At 37.3% G+C, this 16,948-nt stretch overlaps 1 protein-coding gene across 2 annotated transcripts in view; it reads left to right on the top strand.

Moving 5' to 3' along the window:
- Nucleotides 1-16,948, top strand: part of CNTNAP2 (contactin associated protein 2) — a 1,008,227-nt gene that overhangs the window by 538,753 nt on the left and 452,526 nt on the right. The window lies entirely within an intron of this gene.

The raw sequence follows: 16,948 nt of genomic DNA, 5'->3' as shown, positions 1-16,948 counted from the left end.
TATCACTGTCCACGTGATCTAAAAGTACTTAGAAATATTCCAGTAGCTTCAGAATTCACTCTTTAGCTGGGCTGCCAGGTAACTAGGAATCCTTGTTAAACACATGGAAGCCTCAAATACTACTTGGTCAAGATCTCTTTTGTGAAAACCAGAGTTACCTGGAAAAACCTGACACACAGGAGTCCTCTGCAGTCTGCCTGTGAGGTCAGTGTATACAAACATTGCTGGGTTGGGGTATAAATTTTGTTGGAAAATCAGTCTCTTTTCAGTAGTTCTGGATATGTTCTACTTTAACAGCTATTTATAGTGCTGGAGTATAACACAAGAAAGAATAATAGTTGCTTAAACCATATGGAACCTCAGGGATCAAAAGAACTTAGAATGCATTCCTGTTTGAAGTAGGAACTGTAAGTTTTAAAGTTATGATTGGGTTAAAAATGTATTTCTTTCCTTAAGCTTATATATATACAAGCCAAAAGAACCTTTTTCCTGTCTTTGGCAACAGATCTGATGTTTATTTGGGATATTTTCTTGTTGTCATTGCTGGTTACTTCACAAACAAATTTGTGTTCTTAAAAACTGAACCATTGTGGATAAATATACTTATGAACAATTATTATCTTGCAGTGAATCTGTGTTAGACAAAGTATTAGAAACTTGTTTGGCAGTGAAGTGGTATGAGCACCTCACACCTCCCAGCACACCCACGCACCCACCCCCAAGAAAGTATGAGCTGGAATTGTGAAGTTTTACATATCAATGGTGAGAACTCTGTGCGTGCTTTTAGATACAAAGACTTTTGAAGGAGTTACGAGCAAAGTATGTGGCCAGCTTTGAGGTATCTAAAAATAAACAAATGGGCTAGAACCTGAGAGCTTCACTATTTTGGCTTCAAGTCAGTAGATGTTAATAAATAATTCTGAATGAAGACAATTCAGAATGTGCAGTGTTCCCTCTGTCATGGATCATACATCATAGCAGCCTTCCAATGTATGAAGGGGGCTTACAGAGAGCGGCAGTCTTCATCGGGGTCTGTAGTGATTTGGCAAGGGACGATGGGTTTAAAATTACAACAGGGAAGATCTAGGTTAGATATTAGGCAGAAGCTCTTCCCTGTGAGGGTGCTGAGGCACTGGCACAGGGTGCCCAGAGAAGCTGTGGCTGCCCCATCCCTGGCAGTGTTCAAGGGCAGATTGAACAGGGCTTGGAGCAACCTGGTATAGTGGAAGGTGTCCGTGCCCGTGTCAGGGGGTTGGGACTGGATGATCTTAAGTTCCTTTATAACGCAAGCTTTTGTATGATTCTATATTATTCCCTGTTGTTATCTTTTTCTATAGTGGAAATGTTAAATAGAAAGGGAACTGAACTAACTGAAAGGGAAGACTGGTCACAGACTCAGACTGGCCATTCCTGCTTGGTTTGCACCAAAACTTAACATCCACAAAAAATGCTTTAAAAGTTTTTAAAAAGATACGTGTTTGTGAAACGAAAGATGGCCACAGAAGTCAAAGAAAGAGAATGATAAGAGTTCGATCAATGCATGAGGGCAGATATCTTACTTAGTTCCCAAAGTACTTTTGACTAAGAATGGTAGGAAAGTTTATGCTTTTGAATCTCTTGCAGACAGGTGTCTGCATCTATTATGGAGCTCTGCCTGAAGAATCACGCTGCACCAACATAATTTCCAATCCTGCAGTCTAAGGAGGCTATTACTTTTTAAAGATCTAAGGAACAGGAGCAAGAGTTGCTCCTGACCCAACAGAAAGATTTCTGAAAGTAGGTGCTTGAAATATTTTTGTTAAAAATAATCTAACTTCCAGGGCAGATATTGCAGTTTAATTTCTTTTTCTTTTCCTCTTTTCCTAAAGAAATTACAAGTGTGTAGCAGACGAGGGGAGGGAGTCAAATTTTATGGAGAGAGTACCCCAAAATGAGAAGGGTAGAGTAAAGCAAATACATCTATAGTTAAAATCAGGAGTCATGCCCAAGGAATAGTTATGGACAAACATTCCCAACTTCTGAATGGTCTCTGAAATGATTGTGAGAAATGAAAGGATTTTCTTTTTTTCTTGCAGTATAAGGATATGTTCTTTGCTTTTGCCAAGCTTAACGCTTATTTCCTTCCTCCATTTTGTGTCTGAATCTGTCAAATCGTGTTTTTTGCCTGATAAGAAGCCATTATAAGTTTCTTAAAAGTAATTACACAAGGAATATTTTTCAACAAATAGAAATACATTTATATTTCACCAGTATTAATAGCAGCAGCTATAGAGATTGCTATTAAAATAACAACATTGCAAATTTCAGAGCATTCATTACCTTACTGGTGAGAGTCAACTTTCATGAGACACTTTGGCAATAGAAAAGGAATAGGCAACGTGTTTAGAAATAGGAAGGAATTTTAGTTATGTGTTATTAGTTATTGTTAGAGGCAAAAGGGACATTGTATTTTTAATTCATGTCCGTTGCTTCATAATGATTCAACTAACTAGATTTATTCTCATGAAGTCAGTGATGGGTACAGGCATTGTTGCATTTATATGTCATTACACACAGGAGAAGTCATTATGACTTTACTTACACCCTTTGCTACTGGAATGAACCTGAAAAGCAATTCTTATATCCTTTTAAAATATTAAAAATACCAACATTTTGAAGAGCCATTGCATACTTAAAAAAGAAGGAGAGTAACTGTTCTTTCTGAAAGTTGAGATTCCAGTGTTAGCTGACTTGCATTTAAGGATCTTTCTGATTTATGTCTTATTTTCAGTACCCTCAGTTGAAAGAGGAATACAAATAATAAATCCCTCCTCATGTAGAGTAGGATTTCTGATCAGGTACTTTGCCAAGGATCCCATGACAATATGAAATTCAATCTTGCAAATAAATGTTTTGTTATATAATCTAACATGTAAGGCACCTAAATTATATAGGGGAGTGGAAAGAAACTATTTGAATTGTCAAAAAAAAGTGTCCTAGAATACAAAGAGGAAGAACCAAGGATCTAATTTGGCTTCTCAGGGTATGTGTCTATATGTAAATATGGCCTGTCTACAACCACTAGTGGAAATGCTAGTGTGTGAAACAAAATTGTTAACCAACAGTGACTCTATTAACAAGCTGATAGCCTATAAATGGGTGCAGAACAGCTGTTAGGACAGAACAGCAGAACTGATCCTCTCACTGAATTCTTCTGACAACAGGACAAGTGGAAATTTTCTCACGTGTTACGCAAAGAAAAAATTCCATGTCATCATGTACATATCATCAAACTAAGGAGCGTAAATTCAACAAGGACCACAAAAGATAACTTGCTGGGGTTGTCTTAGTTTGAAGACCTAATCCTGTTAAATTCCAGGTACTTACAGCTGCATAATAAGTCTCTGGAATTTACAATATGCAGTATCTGTCAGTGCTGACAGAGCATTCAAACTCAAGTTTAAATTCTCTTTTAACTCACCAAACTGCACTATGTTTCCATTGGACCAGGACTTTTATGACACTTATTTCACCATCTCCGAGTATTGCTTATGTAATACTCTGTAGGGTGATGGCAGGTTTTTGTCGATACTTTTGACTCATTTTGCATTGGGTATCTTCAATACTAAGAACAGTAGAAGAAATGTGAAGATGAACATCATAAAGAAAACAGAATCAGGGAACTGGATGCATCTAGAGGGACTATGTACTGAACTCTCTCTTTCCCCCAGTTTGGTTGCCACCAACCAGCATTAGCACTTACAAAGCAGACTTGGATGGGCTGCAAATTTCAGGTTTAACTTGGGTTTATGGTGTTTGTGGTCCCATTGCACCAATCCCAAAGAAGGTGACACTGAAGGGTCAGGAAAGCTTGACTTTTTTCACTGGCAGGAATAAATCCTACCCATGTTCTACTTGCACTGCCGTCTACATATGCTTCAGGATTATAGTGACAGCATATAATATCTCTGAGAGTAATTACAGAAAAAATATAAGAGTAAAGCTAACTTTCAGCTTAAATAACAGGAAAGATGCATAAGGTAGCAGTTAGTAAAATAATTAGTTTAGAGCTGCCAGTGTTTCAGTCTGCCAGTTTATGGTATCAGCCATAGAAAGGTATGTGAAGATGGATGAATATCTGATGCAATGTCTTAGCAATATAAGGTGACTGCAAAAGAAAGCAAGCCCCCAAAAAAGGGAGCTGTTCCTGGTTTTCCTAGGTTCCTTGGATAATTTTAGAAGTTGATTGCTCCCAAGATCAATGGGAATGGGCCTGTTCCCTGATTCCTGTCATCTTAAACCAGCTGAACAGATCCTATGATTACTTCTTATTTCAAAATTACTTTAGTTGTTATTGTAAACCAGTATTTTAAGGTGGTTGTTTTAAGACAAAAGCTTGTGGGTTTGGGGTTCTTTTTTGAAGGGCTGAGAATTCTAATGAAAAAGATACATTAATATACAGGATAGTGGACTTAAAAAGATATGAAATGACATGTTGTCATAAACGCCTACAAACTTGAGATGTAAAATGTCTATTAATTTGCAGTTAGCTGAATTGCCTGTTTATGGCAGCATTGTTCCCTGTAGTGTATTTTTCTGAGCTTTGTTAGATTTCATTTTGAATGACCCCTGCAACTGGTCTTTTTACAGCTACCCTGGGAGATTTGCAAGGTCATGGGATGAGAACTTTCAGAGCATTATGTTTAACTGTGACAGTGTAAATTGAACTAATAATGTATTCAGTACATTTTTAAGGTTAATTACTTGATAGTTGATGTACACTTTCAGAACTGAAGTAGACGCTTCTTCTGGATTCACTTGAGATTGTTACAAGAGAAGGGCAAAAGATCAGGAGATTCATGGGATCTTGCATTCTTTTTAATTTTTCATAATACTTACCATCTTCTAAAAATATGGTCATTGCAATATATCCACCAGAGGCACAATATTAACAGAATACTTTTTTTGCACAGGAAGATTTGTTTCTGCCCACTGAATACAGAAACAGGCTGTGTCAATAGTTAAGGTACCCCTCAGAACTGAGGATAATAGGTTTAAATATCTCAGACTTCTGGTATTATTTTAGCAAGCTATTTTTCTCCCCTGCCCATCAGTTTCCCTGCTGTCTTCGAAACTGATGGAAAAGATGGATAAATTCCTTGGCTAGAGGATTCCTGCTAAGGTATCTAACAGCCCATAAACAGCCTGAGTTGGAGAAGTTAGAAGCTTTTCAGGCAGAATGTCTGACATCTAACCACAAGCTCAGTTGTATATAAGCGCGTAGCTTAAGAAGGGCAGAATAAGACTGTCACTAAACTCTTATGAGAATAAATTACTTAATGTTTGTGAAATACTTCAGATTTCAAAGGTCTTGAAAACCATATGTATAATACAGTATTTTAATGTGTAGGGATATATAACTCAGAATTGCATACTTGGCAGAGAAGAAAAATGCTCTTCAGATAATGGACTTCCACTTTATAGCCTCCCGGGTGACCTTGGGTAAATAATACTGGTTAAAGTGAGAGTGAGAGGACTCCAGTTCCTGCAAAAAGGCCAAAGTCCTAGTCAAAATCTAAATTTCTATGAAAATATGATTTTTTTTATAAAAACAAGCAGCATGCAGTAGACTCAAAGACAAGTCCAGGTTTGAAATGTGCCTGGAGTGAAGAAGCAGTCTTTATGGATTCCGTTAATAAGGAGAATAACTTTAAAGTTGGGGCTATAGAATCTATAAGGAAAGGATCATATTTTCATTACATGACAAAGAACTCCATTGCTCCCTATAACTTAGGTATTATGGTACTCTTCTCATATACGAGAAGCCAGTGCTTCAATTCCTCTTCTAAGTTTTCAGTTTTTAATGCTTTATTGCAAGTTTCCAATCCATAGCCTGTAGGCTGGAGGTTACCAATAGTTGATACAACTTTTCTACAATCAGCTACTTTTTTTTCTTATTGGCACTTTTATTTATATTTGCTCATTCAGGATACATATAAATAACAACTGCAGTCAAAGATGCATGAACTGTGTTTGAGTTCCTTGGTAATTTAAATTATCTTGGTTTGATCTTGCCTAGTTAAATGCTTCAGCCTGCCATTTCATACTGGCTCTAATTGCCATAACCCTGGCAAATGGCAAAGTTTTGGCAATGTGTAGAGCTAATCTGTTCATTTACCTGCTTTTAAAAAGTTGCAAATAATACAGGTTTCAGATGTTTCCAGCTCAGTTTAGGAATATATTATTCCTTCACTAACAGTGATATATGCAAAGGTCTTCACCCAAGAAGAAGGCGGGCAAGAAAGAACTTGCTCTAGTTTTACATTTCAGTTTCAATCTTCCCTTTGTTTTTTTTGCTGATGCAGCAACTTTTTAATTACACTTTCTATACATTCACTAAGACTGTACCTGCATAACTGTACCAGGCCCTTTCATGGCCACCACTTCAAGAAAGCTGCTTAGGAACAACTCTTTTATTTGAGTTCCTGGTTGCAAGTTTTTCAGAATTTGCATTTATCATCAGCTACAAATGCTTTATAATTTGAAGGCTTCACTACTTTTATATTGCATTAATCAGAAGAGGCAGCCAGCCATTAAACTATATAGTATAACTTATTCAGGATGCAGAAGCAGGAACAATCATAGAATCAGAATGGTTTGGGTTGAAAACAACCTTAAGATCATTTAGTTCCAGGGACACTGAAGGGACACTGGAGGGATACCTTCCATTAGACCAGGTTGCTCCAAGCCCCATCCATCCTGGCCTTGAACGCTGCCAGGGATGAGGCAGCCACAGCTTCTCTGGGCACCCTGTGCCAGCACCTCACCACCGTCACTCACACTGAAGAATTTTTATATATGTCAGTCACTGTATATATACTGTGCACCTATATATTTATAGGTGCTATAAGACGTGGAAAAATAAAAAGGACTGATTTCATCTGGGGTAGGTGGGCCCTACATTAATATTGAAAAGCAAAGGCAAATTAGTGTGAAGAACAGGCTTTGTGTATGATGCATCAGATGTAGAAGGGAAATTCTGCATACAACCTTCTGAAAAGAATTTTAAAGAAGCCCTCATTCTCTTTAGATTTCTGATTGAGATGGTGTCTGAAACTTAACAGTACTTTTTACAAGTAGCACTTTATTCCACTGAGTTCCATGTACAGCTGAAATACACAATTTTGCTTTCTTTTTATTCAAAGCAATTTCACTTATGCAGCACCTGATGTTCAAACATCTGTGTTTGTGCAACAGAATTTTCAAAGGTTCTGGCTTTGGAAGTAAGTTTATCGGTTGACTGCAAAAGTGTCCAAGTGTGATACATAACATGGTATTGTACAGGAATGACAGGAATGACAAAATGTCATGTCTCTTTTTTTTGTCTGTGTATTTCTCTCAGTGACAGTGCTGGAAATCTTTTTCATCATGATCTGATTGGAGGAGGGGTTCGGAGTTGATTGGTTTTTGGAGTAGGACTGTGTTTTTACATAAACACTGAAGCTTAACTCAGTTTCTCAAACGGGTCAAGTGCTGTACTAGAGGAAAGATAAAATACCGGTCTTAACTGTCACCTAGACAGAGCTGTAGGAGGGGTGAATGTGAGAGGTGAGGGGAAAAAGTGGTACGCTATGATTTGGTATGAGAACTTTGCCTTTCCATTCATTTTAGTTTAATGAAAGCTCTTGTACACACATCTCCTCTTCTCTCCATTTTCTTCTATTCACTTTGTCTGCTTAATTGAATGAATTAATTCTACAGAATTTACCAGGAGCTGCTACGGAAATGGCAGGTTAGATGCCTTTGTAACATGCTATAAGGCTAATACATGCTCAGGTCTAGCCAAATTCGGAAAGGGACTTTCAGGATAATTGTCACTCCTCCACAACTTAACTCTAGAAGGTTAGGAGATTTGTAACTCTCTCCAGCAGCCAGGTCATACTCGTCGACTGTTAATTACTTGGAATAAGGACCAGCAATTGTGATCTTCATTTAAAATTTCCCAAATTATCCTCACCAGGTTAAAACACCGTAACTATCCCTGCAGCTAATTCATATTTATGCTTTGTTCTATGAACCACTGTTTTGGTACAGAAAGGAGGAGAATTTGAAAATGTAAAGAATGCAGCAATTTAAATTCTTGAGAACTCCCATTTCCTTGATCACAGCAGAGGAGAAAAAGCAAACTGCCAGTACTTTAAATATGATAATTTTTGTCATAACTTGACAGCAGATGCGAACAAAAGACATGAAATAGATGAAGACAGAGGAAAATTGAGAGCACAGAAGGTAGTGTATGCAGAGCTGGATAATGTCTGTTTAAGCAACGTGACTTTGCTTGATTCCTCCAAATGTTCTGCAGCTAAATGAATGTAAGTCAGGGCTGGATTTTTTTTGGCAGTGTTCTTTCAGACTTGGCTCCTAAATGAACACAGGATCAAAGAAGATTTTTTTCTTCCACATAGCAAGACTATTTAATCATTTCTTCCTAAATCTGAACATACAGTTTTCTACAGACATGCACTACAGAAACAAGGGAAGGCACAATTATATAAAGGCAGAAGGTGCTGTAGGCATTTGCAACACTAAGCTTGCTAAATTGAGAATTCTCTGTATCTTACTTAAGATAGCTGGTATAGACTAGGAGTGTTGTAACATGGGCTATAACTGAGATACATTTCTCAGCTCTAAGTGGATGTTCGCCTGCATATCCTTTCATTGCACAGTTTAGTTCGTAAAAAAAAGAACCAGTGTGTTTTAATGAAGACAACCTTTAAACCCTGTTATATGACCAAAAAGAAGCAGGGCGAGTTGACAGGTTTTGATTGTTATGCTTTTTAAGTATCATTATTTTGTAGCAAAGTGATGGGGGAGAGTTGTAGTTATAACTAGTACTTGTTTATTAAAACATGGATCATCAACAAATTACTGCTCCTGTCCTTATCTCCTGATTTAAATCCTGAACTTACGTTTATTACGAGCAGCAAGTTTTCATTTTAAAATGGTCTGTGACAAAGGCTTGGTGTATTTTCCTCCCTCTGAAAATGCACATGTTCATATCTAAACAAGTTACCATGTGAGCTATACCTGCAGAGCATATTATGTACACACTTGGAGGAGAGGGGACGGGAAAGGTTGTCCCCAGCTCTGCAGAGCCAGTGTTAGTGCAAGTTACATATGCCTACCAGTTTCCTCCTGCTCTTCAACTCCCTGCATTTCCATGGCCTGTTCCTTTCATCTTCAGGCCTCATGCGTCTTAACAGCCTGGTTTTACTGCCACTGCCAATAGCTGTCCCCATCAGCCCAGTGGCACCTCTGAACACCTGTGGGCAGGAGGCAAGGAGCAGTCAGTACAGCCTTTTGGCCCGCTCTCTGATCAGCAAAGAATACAACAGAGAAAATATAATGAAAGTGCCATCTCATGCCCTTTCCATAATTTACATGTTTTTGAGAAAGTAATTTGAGAAACAGGCCATTGTATGGATATTATGGCTACCCTGATCTCTGCACTGGTATTGATCTAGGCTTTCACTGTCACAAATTTTCCATAGATCATATGTATGATTCATATATATGATATCATATGAACCTATTGCCCATGATTACTCATTTTAATATGCTCTATGCTTAGTCTCATAATACTGCATCCTTTGAATACCTCACACTTCAACCTGAATATCTTTATGAAGTTTGACACATTGTCTGCTAAATCCCTTTGCACAATTTCAATGGATTTGTGATAGGAAAAGCCATTAAATAAAACAAATACCCACAGTATGAAAGCTAACTCATGGGCATACACCAGCTGGGAAGTTCTTAAGGAGTGCTGCTGTAGGTGTTTATCATACTTCAGTTACAGATAAGGAACATATCTCACTGGAGATTTGGTGTCAACATGTTTCTGATGACAGTTAACACTGGAACAGGCTGTAGACCTACAAGGTGACTTAACCTCCACTGAAAGATAGAGTAAATTTGTTGAACTGTATATGCTTTCCATCCTGAGCATCGGCCTAGGCCCCAGTCACTAGAAACCTTGTATGGACTTCAGTGTGTTGTGTGTTAAAAATACACTCTGCAGATTACTTCCTCACTGCCATATCCAGTAATTCCCGCTTATGTTTATATACTCTTGTGTCATAGTGCTGTATTTAAAGTGGAAAAAAAAAAAAAAGTTCTTTTTGCTACTTAAGGTACACTTATTTTGACCCAGCATTAATATCTGTAGTCCTGTCATTTCAGGATTATCTAAACCAAAGATTTCCAGATAACTGATTTACCTCTGGTTTTGCATTATAAATTCCCAAATGTATTTATGTGATCATAATGAAAAATACTAACATGCTTTCTTGCAAACAGTAGGCCTATAGAATGTTTTTCTATTTTATATAATTCATATTCCTCTACTTTTCCCTGTAGATGCATATATATCCTGCACAGCTATCCATTATTTGCATTGTGTTCGCAACCATTATAGATGTTCAGATAGAGACTGCCACACATTATCATGAATTGGCCTTGTCCATCATGTTAATTTTGAAACGTAACTCCAAATACCTGTTCTGTGCTGGAATATTCACACTGAGGTGCTAGATACACAGGTGCAAAACCATTCCAGATATGAGAAAGAAAACCCAGAATTCTTCCAACATTGTTATGTGATACTCGCCTATTAAAAAATCGTACAACAGAGGCCAAGTAGTGTTGCATTGTTTACAAACAAACCATTACTCATGCTGTTATCATGGGTTCTTGCTTTTTAACTCAGAGGCTCAATCTTTCATTTTGGATTTGAAAACTCACAAGGAAGGAGAGGTTTGAAGTTGAATCGAGGCCTGCAATCTGCCTGTCAGGAGATTGCCTCCTGTATTCACATTAAGGAACTTAAGGAAATACAGATTCTTTTGACTTAGAAGTTTAATGGCTCAGGATGTTTAATTTGCTGTCAGCATGACTAACAGTGAATATGCTCATCCCCTATTGCTGCGGTTGAAAAAGAAGAGCATCAGAATTCAAACTCTTATCCATTAAATTCTTTTTACTTCTTATCTCAATCGACTTCCAGATTTTCTATCAAAATGCAAGCATCATTGTGCTTTCTAAATGTTAGACCTAAACAGCTTTATCATAACCAACCTCATTAATTCAGCAGGAGCAACTTCTCCCCAAGCATGGCATTTCTATGGAAACCTGGAGAAAGTTCCTCCTTCTGGCTTAGAAGTACTTTTTATTTGAATGAACTGGAGATTCCTGTGGCATAGTAACAGTAAGAACTGTAAGAAATGTAATGTTACAAAGACCTAAAGTGCATGAAGGGTGACTGAGCTTGATCCAAAGCATATGCTTAACATCAGTATGTGAAGCTGAAATGGCTTTCCTGTTGCCATGTCTTAAAAGAATGAAAGAAAATACTAAGGACTTTGTGTGTTTCCTGGTTTTCTATAGTGCTAAGAAAATTGTAAGTCCTTAGCAAGTGAGTAACAATAATTCCTAGCCTTCTGTAACAAGTCAGTATTTAATTACCAGTTTGATATGTCATGGTAGTCTAAAAAGAACCTGGCAAATACACAAGAAGAAAGTTTATGAAGCTGCCCTTATTTTCTGCATTGCTTAACTTAGTCCCAAGCAAAGTAGCATGGAAAATTTCTATGAACAACAAGCTATGTTACCTTGCACTGAATGACTTAAAAAGAAACATATAGACAAACTATTTTGGTAAAAGTATCTTTTGAATTTTCTGGGTTCTATCAGTCTTCCTGCCAGGAAGGGATAAGGAACAATCAATATGAAATTTGATTTGCATTTAACATGATCTGGAATCTCAGATGTGGCTTTATTATGTTTTTTCATCAAACTAAAAGTAAAACAGCATTAGTTACACCACCAGATTTTCAGCAAAGTTTTGTTTTAAAATCCATTTCCAGATGGGCTCTGTGATAAGGCAAGTCATGCATGAAACAACATATTTGCAATGGTAAATATGTTTATTTACTTAGTGTTTATTTATTTACTGTAGACTTCTAGGACAATTGTCAAAGCTGCTGCTGTTTTATAATGTATTTTGAAGTTGCTTTGTGAAACAGGCAGCTAAATTTAGGAAAAAGTAAATAGGTAGGATTTTGAGCGTGTAACATCCTCGGTAAGCATCACTTTATGACACAAAACTGCCTTTGGGTTTTCAGTACTTCAGAAGATAAATGTATGTAACGTTGTCTAGAATTCTGAAAAACAGTCTTCAATAGAATGAATTTAATACCCGTGTTACCTGAAGTACTAATTTTTAGCAACTTTTGTGTGGTAGTTTTATTAAAAAGTAACCTAATTTTAGAACATAATTTAAGTTTGGGGTTATTTTTTTTCTCTTGTCATTAGAACACCCAGTTCAATTCTGTAGCGTGCTATTTTTCAAAAGCTGCATCATTTCACACAGAGGAATTTCTTGCCAAGCTGGCATTTCCAGAATGACAGCAGAGCAAATAGCTGTAGTAACTTTTCTGTAAGGTATGTATGCACTCTGTAAGGCCTTAAAAAGAAATAGGTTTTGTTCTTTTTGTTGGTATTTTCAGGGAGGGGTTTGTCAGCAGATCTCTAATAGCTAAATGAAATCATTGATGCTCTGAATGAGAACAGGCTTTCTAAAATTATTTGGTCCCAACAGTCCCTCCCCAGTCTCCAGGTCACCAGTGTGGGTACAGTTGTTAGCAGCAGCACGTACTCCTGCTACAGTCAGAAAGTTGTGCTCAGCCATGTTTCACTGACAATGTCACAAGGCCTTTAACAATAGTGAACTGAATGATTTATTACAATTCAGCTTATGAGTTGTGTAGTTCAGTGATTTATCTTCATAAAATGCTTGTGACAGCCTCTAGTATGCATCAGAATGCAGTTAACCCAAGGAAAGGATGATGCAAACATAATGTGTTTCCATGATTTATTGACTGTGGATCCTATAATTACTAATTACGCATATGACAGACCACCTAATGCATGAAATGCAACAGAAAATCTGCAATGAAAAGTTATGATAGCAATACAGTCAAAGTTCCTATAAAAAAAGAAATTTTACAGTGAGAACTGAGAATATATTTTCTGACCCTAAAAAAAATCTGTATTTGCACTAATAATTTTTAATAAAAGCTGCAGAAAGGGGAGAGGAAAAAATGTCTACCAGGTTTTAACCTGTTTTCCATTGTGCTCTCACTTGTGATGTAAAAAAAAAATTATTAAAAGGTTAGTGAACAACAACAACAAAAATATTTGGAAAAGACATCTCAGTTACGGACAGTTCCTGAAGCTCTTTATTCTTATGTATCAGATGATGATTACTGACAAACATTTAAACTAAACTGTGATTATCCTAATCTATGCCAGATTTAACAAAATTTCTGACCTTTTTTTTTCCTGCTATACTTTATTCATTTCTTTGCTGTAGGTTATGCTTTATGCGTATTTATAGGAAGCCTTCTTCAAAATAGTTGCTGTGTATTCTTTTTTTATAGCATAAGAGGCTATGTTAATATGTTGCTTTGGATTTTAGCAATGATTATGTTGAGGTGAGCATTAGAAAACAGTGATTAAAAGATAATACTTTCAGTCAGTTGTGATGGCCACAAGGGACAAAAGGCACTTGACAGGTAAAAACAGGGCAATTTTATATACAAGACAGAGAATGCAGTATTTATAATCTTCCTTGCTATGCCTGTTTTAAAATGCTTTACTCCCATCACGCAGTTTTCCATAAAGTGAGGTTTTAACTGGATTGTACTGCAAGTAGAATTTACAAGGGATTATAAAAACACAGTTTTTCTACTCATCTGTAGGGGGAGGCAAATACTGACCAAAGGTCAAAGTTGCAAAGCAAAAGAATGGACAGTTCAGTTAAACAAATTCACTTTGAGCTCAGGAGGTATTAATTTAATGCAGGTTGATTCCCTCACTGTCAGTACAGATGCAGTAATTATGAGTGGGTACAGTATATGTAAGTTGAGTTGGGAGCAAATTCTTTTATAATGAAACCCAGTAGCAACTGTAACTGGGGAAAAGCTATTGCCTCTCCATTATAATGATTCTGATGATCACAGACTGGTAGGTGTAAAAGATACTGAAGCTCATATAAGCCAGCTCCTTGAAAAATCAGAGTTTTTCCACATGCTAGCCTAAATCCTCAGCTGGTATGGATGCCCATAGGCTCAGAACTTCAGCAGAGGCATTTTGCTTTGAACAATGTTGCAGTTACCTCTCCAGTGGCTTTAACCCCAGCTGAACTCCTGTAGCGTAAGGACAAAGACATGTATGTGTGGACCTTTAGAAAATATTTTATTTTTGAGGCACATGGTTTTAAAGTGGTATTAATAATATCACAACTTCAGATTCCTTAATTCATGTGTTACTAACTAGCAGGAACAGCCATGGTGCACATGTGTGGTACACAACAGTGATCTATTTCCGTTTCTCCCATGCCAGCATTCACAGTGTCCTACCAGTTGTATTGACAGGACTGTTCTATCCCTGGCTCTCCTCTGTTACAAGTGGTGGATTCAGTCTGTAGTTCAAAGGCAGTGCTTCTAGCACCCAGCACTGAAGCAGTGCTTAGCTCTGATCCCACTGCTGTGCTGAACAATCCACCGCAGTGCGGCTGTATTTGAAAGAACAGCCTTTCCTCTTTCATCAGGTGTGGGCTGGAGTCATTCCTCATTTTCTAGGAATGTGGGGAACTTTACTGAAATTCAGGGTAAGAAGCAGCAAAATAAGGCAATGTATATTTGAAGAATAGCTAGCTTGATACCTTTTCAAAGGCATTAGGTTTAGTCACTTTAAACTACACTATTCCTCTTTGACAACCCATAGTGAAAGGTGCAGATGAGAGAAAATGCTGTGATATTGAACTGACTGGGAAACAGGGGCTGGAGTAATTTTCAGGTTTCTTCTTAGAACTTCTTTTATGATGAAAGGCTGCTTTCATTAGGTACTTCCTCCTTAATGAATGCATGAAATATGCTTTTAAAACCTAGGATCATAGTTCATGGATGGAGTCAGACTACATGCTTTCTTGACTTCGAGTTATAACTTGCATTGTCAAAGAGCAGTCTGTAAAAGGCAATATTCAGTATAATGCAAAGCAGTCCTGCAGTCTTAATTATGTTTTAAAGGTTTCCTTAGAAAACCACTGGTTAAGGTCCAAGTATTTTCACTGTGGTTCCCTTTGAGACAGACTATATTTTATGTATACCTAGCCACTGTATCGTTAACAAAGAACATATAATGTATTAAAATATTTTTAGTTAATAAAGTAAGTGAATAATTTGTATGGATGATTATATTAAGACTTTACTCTGGTTCACTAAGAACTTTATTTTTTTTTTTCTGTTGGCTTTCTGGTTTTGAAAACATGCACCTACTTACCACTAATGCGAATTAATCAGTACCAGCAAATACATGTAAAGACTGGGGCAAAATTATTCTTCTAGGGGTAGGGAGATGCCACTTGAACATCTCACTTGCAGGAGATCTAATACCCCACAGAGTGCTATGGCAGTGTGGTGTTTTATCAGTTTTTCCTTAAGGCTTTTGATAGAAGAGAGCAGGCTGTTTTCAGATCAAGATCCCAATGTCCTCAGCAAATGCTTTCAGCATTTTAGATCTGCCTGTGTCTGCAGTAGTGAGCAATGTAGCATGGTAAGAGTGGATCTGCAGAGAACAGTTTATGCTGAGCTGTGAAAATCCATGCAATGTTATTTGCACACTTGAGATTCTTTGGATGTAGTTTCATCTAAGGCAAACACAGTCCTCAGGTATTGAGATCGATACCAACTAAAACTAAAAACTAAATGTAGTTTACATGTAAACCTCTACCTCCAGCTTCATTGGTGTCTGGCTCATGCACAAAACTCTTCTACTGCGGGGAGTTCACTGCTTTTGCTTGTGGCTGCAGAACTCGTCTAAAGCAAATTTAAATCCAGCCTCAAGGTGTCACTAATGAGGATCTTAACCAGTCTTTAGATACAGCGCTGTTTGGTTCTGGAAGTGGAATATTCCAGGTATAAAGAGTAAATGATTTAATATGGTTTGAGTTCAGTGAAAAATAGATCATGAAGAAACACCCATTGGTTGGTCAGCAGTATTTGCTAGATTATGTCCACATTTAGTGGTTTTTTTCGGGGGGGGGAGTGATGGGTTTGGTTTTGTTCATGCCTCTGTGACAGAGGCAGGGGTTCTTGTACTGCAGCCAGCTCCTTGTAAAAAGTGCTATACTGTGTTTGGAAGAAAAAATGCAATGTTTCTATTTATTATGTGAGGCATATGTACAATGAAGATAAAATGATAAAAAGGTATTTTTATAATAGGATTAAGATATGAAAAGGGCTGCTATGTAAATTTCCTTTCAGCAAATCTTGTGCCTAGAGCTTTGTATAGCTTCTACACAGGAACATAATGAAAGTGTTACAGGTGCTGATTTAAAAGTATTGCCAAATAAACAACTTAAAGCTATTTTAGTGTACCACAAGTACGGTGATAAAGCTTCAATCACTTCTTCCCCCATCATATGCTTCAAGCTCTCAATCATGCATTGATGACTGCTAGAAAATGTGCATAGAAAGAGCTGTTTGGATGTCTGAGACATATTTAGGTCCCAGTTTGGCCAAATACTTAAAGATGTGCACAGCTTTTATACCCTTGAGTGATCTCCTACTAGCATGTTTTTAAGCATATTTTTAAGTATTCTTGTTGGTTCAGAGCCATGGCTAGGAAGCTTGTTTCAGGCATTTCAATATCAGAACAAAGTTACATTTGATTTTTGCTGTTGGTCAGAAAATGCCAATATACCTTTAGTCCCACGGAGGTTTTTCCTTCTTTTTGTACCTGCTTTTTCTTACCAACATAACCCTCCACACCAACACCAAGTTCTGGTTTGTTTGTCATTAAATATTCTGTTTAAGACAAAGTGAAAGCGTTCAGTTGGGCATCTGTG

The sequence above is a fragment of the Pezoporus wallicus genome, unplaced genomic scaffold (assembly GCF_028554395.1).
Source record: "Pezoporus wallicus isolate ANWC-B61680 ecotype Strahan unplaced genomic scaffold, APGP_CSIRO_Pwel_v1 scaffold_11491, whole genome shotgun sequence".
NCBI lineage: Eukaryota > Metazoa > Chordata > Aves > Psittaciformes > Psittacidae > Pezoporus > Pezoporus wallicus.
This window is presented reverse-complemented; position numbering and strand designations above follow the sequence as displayed.